Below are 9576 nucleotides of genomic sequence, written 5' to 3' on the forward strand. Positions count from 1 at the left end.
GGGCACTTCAGATGAGGACTATCGCATCTCTTATCTTTCCAGGGTATAGTGAAGTACCTGGCACCTATGGATGTCAGTGTGTGCTTGCTTGGTTTACCTGGATACCATTTTGTCCTCCTTTCTGTTACCACTTGTACCTGGGTTCTTCTTGTTTCTTCTATCTCTGTTCTCTAAATTCTCGCTGCCTTCAGGTCTGGGCTATCCTACTGACAATTGAGCTTTACATTGACATGCCAAGATGTGATATTTGGGTGGAGATGTTGAACTCTTTGGAGACAGGTGGGGGCCTCGAATGCCGAGAGGAATCACTGTGTGTTGAACAAGACCTCTCTCTACAACTTATTTACGCATGAATATATCTAACTTGTCTGTGTGATCAGTTGTTCTGTCGTGTCCGACTCTGCAGCTCCATGGACTGTAGACTGCAAGGCTCCCCTGCTTATGGAATTTTCCAGGCAAGAATACTGGAGTGGATTGCCATGCCCTTCTCCAGGAAATCTTTCTGATCCAGGGAGTGAATCCATATCTTTTACGTCTCCTGCATTGGCAGGCAGATTCTTTACCACTAGCACCACATGGGAAGCCCCATATGTCTACTTAATGAGCATTTATTGAGCACCTACTATGTTTCTGACACTGTTTCTGATGACAGGAAAACAGCAAAAAATAACAAACAGAATCCCTGCCCTTAAAGAGGTTACTTTCTAAGGGAGGAAAACAAATATAAACAACATGGAAAAATGAAAAATATAGATACCACAGTGATAATTAATATAGGCTGATGTAACAGAGTGGCTGGGTGCCTCTGTTTAGTCAAGAAAAGCCTCCCTGAGAAGGTAATAGGCTGGGAACTGAGTGACAAGAAGGAACTAATCCTGCAAAGATTAGAGGAAGAGCATGCCAATAAGAGGAGACAATTAATGCCAAGGCCTTATGGATGCTTTCTGAAGGAGAGTGGAAATGTGGCAATAGATAGGATCAGAAAGATTAGAGGGGACCAGATCGGATAGGGCTCTGTAAGCCAGGACAGGTAATGTAATGTTATTCTCTTTTTTTAACTTTAAAAAGTCCTTTTACAAGTTAAGACCTTTATTAAGATGGGGTTTGTAGTTTGTTGACTTTTTTTTGAAAAAATCAAGTTGTAAACTTTCATTTACAACTTAAAAATGAGGTTCTTAAAAATCTCAGCTTCACTAGATATGAAACAATTTAAAACCTTTAATGCTGTATTGAGAAAAACCAGGGTTCAAAAAAAAAAAAAAAAAGAAAAACACCACATTTGTCATTACCAAAAAGAGATGTCTTTAGGTAAAAATGAAAACTCCATGCTGCAGGGACAGTGCAGATAGTTCTAGTCATTTGGTCAATGCGCAAAAGTAACCAGTTAAGGTCTTCAGCGCCTATCTTCTGTTCATTTCATACTGCTGGAATCTCATGTTCATTTCTTCTTCTTGGATGATTAAACTGGATGACTGCAGTGGTGATAAGCTGGCATTGACTTAGCACTGCCCTACTCAGTCAGCCCTGGGAGTGGATGAATTCTCAGTGGGTGGATGGACTATATTTGTCTCTTTGCTCTCCTTAGGTTGAGGGTTTTCTGGGTGTCTGCGTCAGTAGTTGAAGTTGCAGCAGTATCCACGTTGAGGTGGCCATTGACCTTGGTCTGGTGTCCTGGGTTTTCCTTATCTTCTTTATTGCCCTCCTCTCTAGGCTGTCTGACAAGGAGGGTTCCTGCAGAATTTTGGTCTCTAACCTGATACATATATTCTGTCTCATGGGCCTACCATTTTCTGCACCCCAGTGTCAGCTCCCTCTGCCCTGCTCTGTGTGCAGGAGGCTTGGAATACTGCGGTCCTGGCCTAGGCGGTCTCTGCACGTGGTGAGGTGGACACCGGGAGTGCGCCCATCCCGCAGCTTCTGCCGCTCTCACTATTTTGGTAGCTCTGCTGCTCATGATGTGGAGGACCCTGCCTGGACCACGCCTACCTGCTTGTGGTCCGCACTGACCGCCCTGCACTGTAACTCCACCAGCCCCTGTAACATGTGCTGCCTACCCCATCTTTTCTTTTTTCAACAATGTCGTACTCCATGCTTTCTCCATCTCCTACCCTGCAAAGGTGCTTCTGGGGTTATTCTTCTTTATGGCAGTCTGGTGTACAAATACATCTTCCTTCCATTCCGTTTCTTACATTGAACTATTTGGTTATTCCCAAACCCCTGTGCAAAACCTTCTCGTCCCTCCTGCCTTCATTCATCGTGCCTTTTAAAGCTCTCTAGAGAATGACACTAGACACAGGATTTCTTTTTTCCATTTTACCACACTTCCAACTTCCTGAGATATTTTCTCTGCGGCAGAATCCCACCCTCACCCCATTAAATAAAAGACACTGATGAAAGGATTGTGGGTTTTATTGAGAGTGAAACAAAACCGCAGTGAGTTGGAGACAGTAATCTGGTCAGTCACACTGCAATGGAATTCAAGTGAATGGAAAACTGAACTTGAAACTCAGTATGTGAGCTGATAGCATCAAGAACACAGTCCCTGAGAACTTGTCTAATCCCCTCTCATCTCTGGATTTCTAGAAGGTAATTAGCAATGTAGAAGGTAGTGTATGGAGTGCTTACAGTGTGCTACACTCTTAATGTATTTCATTTTATTTAATTCTCTATGTAATTCTACATGGCCGTTAGCTATCTATCCCTTTTACATATACAAAGACAAAGCTCTGAAAGACTAAATAATTTGTTTAGACTTAGTTAGAACACTAGTAGTAGAGTCAAGATTTAAATGTGTTCTGTGTAACTTTTGTTCTTTTCCTGTGCATAGGCTGAAAGATATGCAGTGGCAGAGCTAAGGTATTTTAACCTCTTTCCTATTTTCTGTAACCACATTAATTAGGATTCTTTTAGTCTCAGTGACAGAAACCCAACTCTAAGGTGCTTTGAATAAAAAGGGAAGTTTGTAGGCTGACAATTTAAAATATTAGCTTCAGGTATAGCTAGATCCAGGTGCTCAAACAACATCATTGGGAATGAGTTCTCTACGTCTTTAGATTCTGCAGTTATGTTTTGTTCTCATTTTCAGGCAAGCTCTCAATTCAAGATGGTTCCAAGATAGTGCTGGCTCACTTTTTCACTTTCCAAGTCTATGGAGAAAACTCCTTATCCAGTTGTTTTGAAACTGACTTTGAATTGATGTAAGCCTATTTCAATCCTACGGAACTAAGTGGATTGGTGAGACCTGTGATATGTATGGTTTCACCTCTAGATCTGGAACATGTGTCGCGCACATAAACACAAAGTGGAAAAAAGTTAGCTCCTTGAGAAAAATACTGGGTTGCTATTATTGCATTAGATAGGAATAAACGATGAAAGGCCACAGTGGTACTCTGTTAATACCACCTTACTGAGGCTTTTCTTTTCCCCTCCCTCCCTCTCTCTCTTTCTCCCTTCCTCTTCCTTTTCTTCCTTCCCCTATCCTTTATTTCTATAATCTTTGTTAAGCACACATATACAGTATCTTCTTAGATTCTTCTTGGGACTTTATAAGATGTGTCTCTCCTGCATGATCAGTTGTGTTCTACTCTTGCAACCCCGTGGACTGTAGCCTGCCAGACTCCTCTGTCCATGGAGTTTTCCAGGCAAGATTACTGGAGTGGGTTGGCATTTCTTTCTCTAGGGGATCTTCCCAACCCAAGGATTGAACCTGCAAGGATCTATTATTATTATTCTCATAGAGTGGAATGTTGAGACCCAGAGGTTGAAATGACCCTCTTTTTTCTATAAGAATTTGTCCATGAAGAAAACATAGTCAGAGCTGGCCAGATTCAGTGATACTTATGTCTAAACAAGAGAGGGATAATCATTTGTACCCATGAGAAATTAAACCTGGGACTTTGACCTCATTAGCACTGAGCTACTAGCTCTATGGAAATATAAAGCAGTGAATGGTATGAGAGAATTAATGCACATCCCAAATGTCTAATGTGTTACTAGCCTGAGAAGGCCCAGGGGCAAATGCAGCACATTCTATGACTACAATATGAGCTATAAGTCATTAGGAGGCCTCGAAGGGGATTTATAAGGAAGCACCCTCCATATATTTAGAAGCGAACTCTTGTCTTTATTTATTGTCGACTGCTTTTTAACATTGAGGGAATTGATGCTTAGTCTAAAGAAGCTATAAATGTGTTTGAGGCATAGTAGAATGGGATCTGTGGCTCTTCTGGAAGGGTGATAAATCATAGGTACCATTACCCTGGCTCTCCTTGATCAAAAGGTGTGTCAGGTCGAGCTTAGAAAATGAACCACCATTGCCTCCTGTGATTATGAGTCTGAGGTTTAACAGGCTTTTCTGAATCATCAACAGCGTTAAGATGTATCTCTGTCTGAGGCCTATGCTATCAAAAAATATCAGAAAGTGAATCGCATAAAATATCAGGAATATTTTTTTTAGATTTTGTTTTAAAAATACATATTTTTACAACTTATTTTAAAAAAATTTATTATTTTAATTGCAGGATAATTACTCCACAATACTGTGATGGTGTCCACCATATATCAACCCAAATCAACCATAGGCATACATTTTAATCTACCTCCATCCTTTACCCCCCTCCCACCTCTTTCCCCACCCGTTCCTCCATGTTGTCACAAAGCACAGGCTTTGGTTGCCCTGTGATACACTTCAAACTCCCAAAGGCTATCTATCTTACATATGGTGAGGTATATGTTTCAGTGCTATTCTCTCAAATCATCCCACCCTCTCCTTCTTCCACTGAGTCCAAAAGTCTGTTCTTTATGTCTGTTTCTCCTTTGTTGTCCTGTATGTAGGATCATCAGTACCATCTTTCTAGATTCCATATATATGCGTTAATATATGATATTTGTCTTTCTCTTTCTGACTTACTTCACTCTGTATAATAGACTCTAGGTTCATCCACCTCATTAGAACTGACTCAAGTGCGTTCCTTTTTATGGCTGAGAGCCTTTGACTGTGTGGATCACAATAAACTGTGGAAAATTCTGCAAGAGATGGGAATACCAGACAACCTGACCTGCCTCTTGAAATCTGTATGCAGGTCAGGAAGCAACAGTTAGAACTGGACATGGAACAACAGACTGGTTCCAGATAGGAAAAGAAGTGCGTCAAGGCTGTATATTGTCACCCTGCTTATTTAACTTCTATGCAGAGTACATCATGAGAAACGCTGGACTGGAAGAAGCACAAGCTGGAATCAAGATTGCCAGGAGAAATATCAATAACCTCAGATATGCAAATGACACCACCCTTATGGCAGAAAGTGAAGAGGAGCTAAAAAGCCTCTTGATGAAAGTGAAAAAGGAGAATGAAAAAGTTGGCTTAAAGCTCAACATTCAGAAAACGAAGATCATGGCATCCGGTCCCATCACTCCATGGGAAATCGATGGGGAAACAGTGGAAACAGTGTCAGATTTTATTTTTTTGGGCTCCAAAATCACTGCAGATGGTGACTGCAGCCATGAAATTAAAAGACGCTTACTCCTTGGAAGAAAAGTTATGACCAACCTAGATAGCATATTCAAAAGCAGAGACATTACTTTGCCAACAAAGGTCCATCTAGTCAAGGCTATGGTTTTTCCTATGGTCATGTATGGATGTGAGAGTTGGACTGTGAAGAAAGCTGAGTGCCGAAGAATTGATGCTTTTGAACTGTGGTGTTGGAGAAGACTCTTGTGAGTCCCTTAGACTGCAAGGAGATCCAATCAGTCCATTCTAAAGGAGATCAACCCCGGGATTTCTTTGGAAGGAATGATGCTAAAGCTGAAACTCCAGTACTTTGGCCACCTCATGCAAAGAGTTGACTCATTGGAGAAGACTTTGATGCTGGGAGGGATTAGGGGCAGGAGGAGAAGGGGACGACCGAGGATGAGATGGCTGGATGGCATCACTGACTCGAGGGACGCGACTCTGAGTGAACTCTGGGAGTTGGTGATGGACAGGGAGGCCTGGCATGCTGCGATTCATGGGGTCGCAAAGAGTCGGACACGACTGAGTGACGGAACTGAACTGAACTGAATATTCCATTGTGTATATGTACACAACTTCCTATCCATTCATCTGTTGATGGACATTTAGGTTGCTTCCATGTCCTAGCTATTGGGAATAGTGCCCCAGTGAACACGGGGGCACATGTGTCCTCTTCATTTCTGGTTTCCTCAGGGTATTTGCCCAGTAGTGGGATTCCTGGGTCATAAAAAATATTTTTATTCATTTATTTGGCTGTGCCAAGTCTTAGTTGTAGAATGTGGTATCTTTGATCTTTGTTGTGGCATGCGGGATTTTTGTTTTTTAATTGTGGCGTGCAAAATCTTTAGCTGTGGCATGTGGGATTTAGTTCCCTGATTAGGGGTTGAATCCAAGCCCCCTGCATTAGGTGCACGACGTCTTAACCACTGAACCATTAGAAATATTAACTAATCTTTCTTCATTTTCTATTGGAGTGAATCTGGCAAGAGGAGGCGGCATATTCCTGTGAACAATTATTCATTTAAGATGTATTTTATAAATATTTATTGTGTACCTTGTGTCTGTCAAGCAGCAGGCTTAAAATGGACCCGCGTGATCCTTTTACTCAAAAATCATACAATCTATATCTGGAATGGGTAAAATAATAAATATACAAGAAGACAGGCAGACATTAGATTGAATCCCCATTCTCTCATCTGCAAATGTTAAAGTTTCTGCTTTTAGTTTCCTTTTAAATGGGTAAATATTACCTCCTATAGAAATAAAGTTAAAGAGACAATTTCTTTTTAAAATTTTTTCAATTTTATAAATTTATTTATTTTAATTGGAGGCTAATTACTTTACAATGTCGTATTGGTTTTGCCATATGTCAGCATGAATCTGCCATGGGTATACACGTGTTCCCCATCCTGAGCCCCCCTCCCTCCTCCCTCCCCGTACCATCCCTCTGGGTCGTCTCAGTGCACCAGCCCCAAGCATCCAGTATGATGCATTGAACCTGGACTGGTGATTCATTTCATACATGATATACATGTTTCAATGCCATTCTTCCAAATCACCCCACCCTCTCCCTCTCCCACAGAGTCCAAAAGACTGTTCTATATATCTGTGAAGAGACAATTTCTTTAGAGTGCCTATCATGTGGCAAAAATTAGGATGTCAGAATTTTAGCACTTTCCCTGTTTTCTACCACTTTGTCTTGACAAATTGCCCTTTTCTCTTCTTCTTCTCTCCCTCCCGACTGATCAAGAGCTGAAGGCAAAATGTACGTTATTAGGGGGGAAGCCACCTTGTCCAGATTCTTCTGTATTCTGTCTTGTCCTAGGGCTCATTGACCGACTGGGATGGAGCATAGACCTATCCATCTTAGAGGAAATAAACATTTTTCCCTCAAAGGAAAAGAATCTGAAATCTAGGGAGCATTAATACATGTACCTTTTCTTTTTTCTTGTTTATTATGGTTTATTACAGGATGTTGAATATAGTTCTGCTGTGCTATATAGTGGGACCTTGTTATTTATCCATTCTGTATGTAATAGTTTCCATCCACTAGTCTCAAACTCCCAGTCCAGCCCTCCCTTAGCCCCCTTACCCTTGACAACTGGGAGTCTTTTCTCTATGTTGATGAGTCTGTGTCTGTTTCATAGGTAAGTTCATTTGTGTTATATTTTGAATTCCACATATAAATGATATACGGTATTTATCTTTCTGACTTGCTTTGCTTAGTATGATAATCTTTAGGTCCTTCCATGTAGCTGCAAAAGGCATGACTTCATCCTTTTTTAGGGCTCAGTAATACTCCATTGTCTGTCTACCAATCTATCACATTTTTATCTACTTATCTGTCGATGGACGTTAAGTTGTTTCCATTTACGGTTATTGAAAATGCTGCTGCTATGTGAACATAGGGGTGCATGTATATTTTCAAAGTATAGTTTTGTCTGGCTATAATGTATATGCTTTTTAAATCCGGGAGAAATATTTACAATTATCAGACCCAGATGTGCATCAGAATCACCCTGAGGACCAGGTTAAAATATGTGGAAAAACTCTAATGCAGTAAATCTCAGTTGGATTTTTCTGTTTAAAAAATGTTCACCACTGTAAACAGTAGATTTGATGCTAAAAACAAAAGACTGTCAAGCCATGAAAGGTATGGAGGAAACTTAAGTGCATATTACTAAGTGAAAGAAGCCAATCTGAAAAGGCTACAAACTATATGACGTTATGGAAAGGGCATAACAATGAAGACAGTAAAAAGATCGCTTGTTGACAGGATGAACAGACAGAGCACAGAGGATTTTTAGGGCCACGAAACTATCTATATGATACTCTAATAGTGGATGAGTGTGTGTGCGTGCATGCTAAGTCGCTTCCCTTGTGTCTGACTCTTTGCAACACTATGGACTGTAGCCCGCCAGGCTCCTCTGTCCATGGGATTCTCCAAGCAAGAATACTGGAGTGGGTTGCCATGTTCTCCTCCAGAGTATCTTCCCAACTCAGGGATCAAACCTGCAGCTCTTATGTCCCCCTCATTGGCAGGTGGATTCTTCATCACTAGCGCCACCTGGGAAGCCCCTAATGGTGGACACATGTCATTATATTATGTGTGATGTATACATATTTAGGTGGCATGTATTATAAGGTTGCAGATAGAGTAGGTGGCAGAGCTCAGACTTAAACCCACGACTTTCTAACTACAAAGTCTATGATCTTTTTTCTGAACCAGGCTGCGAACAAGATCATAAACACAGAAGGTGTCACCTCTGCTCTTTGCTCCTGGACTAGGGGAGATACATCCTCCAGAAGAGGGAAGCTGACCTTGCCTCAGTATGCCTAAAAGGACTACACTCTGGTCTGCAGATGGTTCTCTGTACTTCTCAAAATTCATAACAGGAACAAGAAGTTTGCCTGGAGTCCATTTGATGGTTTATTTCAGGATGTCTGGCCCTGGCAACCCATGGGATGCATATCAAACAGGGAGTGAGGCCCTTGGACTGAATAAACAGCCGAAGACAGAAGTGGTGGATCGGTGTCAGACAGGGCAGAGGTGACTTGGCATCAGCCCAGCCACACAGCTCCTTTCATTCCTCTTCATTGGGATGATTATTAAATGCATTGCTTTTTCATCTTGATTTTTTTCCTCTTGGCATACAAGAAGGATATTTATCTCATGATAGGATTTTAAAGCCAAGTGTCAGGTTTTAGGTCTCTCAATGCCACTCCTGAATTCATATCACAAAATATATTATATTTCAATGAATGCACAAGCAAAGCAAAGCATACCAGAGACCCAGAGTTCTGAATGAAGAGGTTGGGACATACTGGGTTGGCCAAAAACTTTGTTTAGGTTTTTCCATAAGGTGTAATGAGAAAGCCTGGACAAAATTTTTGGTCAACCCAATATTTGCCTTCTAGAGCGATTCCCTGGTTCACTTTGTGCTGTGGTGGATCAGAAAGACACTCAGCAAAGGGAAAAATAGCTGGGTGATGGAGGACATTGTGGAGAGATGATTCATATTGTACCATCAAAGTGCAATTCATAAATTAGGATTTGTTAAAAATTG

The 9576-nt window shown here is 41.2% G+C and overlaps 1 pseudogene; it reads right to left on the reverse strand.

The window, feature by feature from the left end:
* Positions 1 to 1514: 1514 nt before the first annotated feature.
* Positions 1515 to 4646, reverse strand: LOC128063469 (Y-box-binding protein 1-like; annotated as a pseudogene).
* Between the last annotated feature and the right edge of the window lie 4930 nt (positions 4647 to 9576).

This window comes from Budorcas taxicolor, chromosome 18, assembly GCF_023091745.1.
Source record: "Budorcas taxicolor isolate Tak-1 chromosome 18, Takin1.1, whole genome shotgun sequence".
NCBI classification, from domain to species: domain Eukaryota; kingdom Metazoa; phylum Chordata; class Mammalia; order Artiodactyla; family Bovidae; genus Budorcas; species Budorcas taxicolor.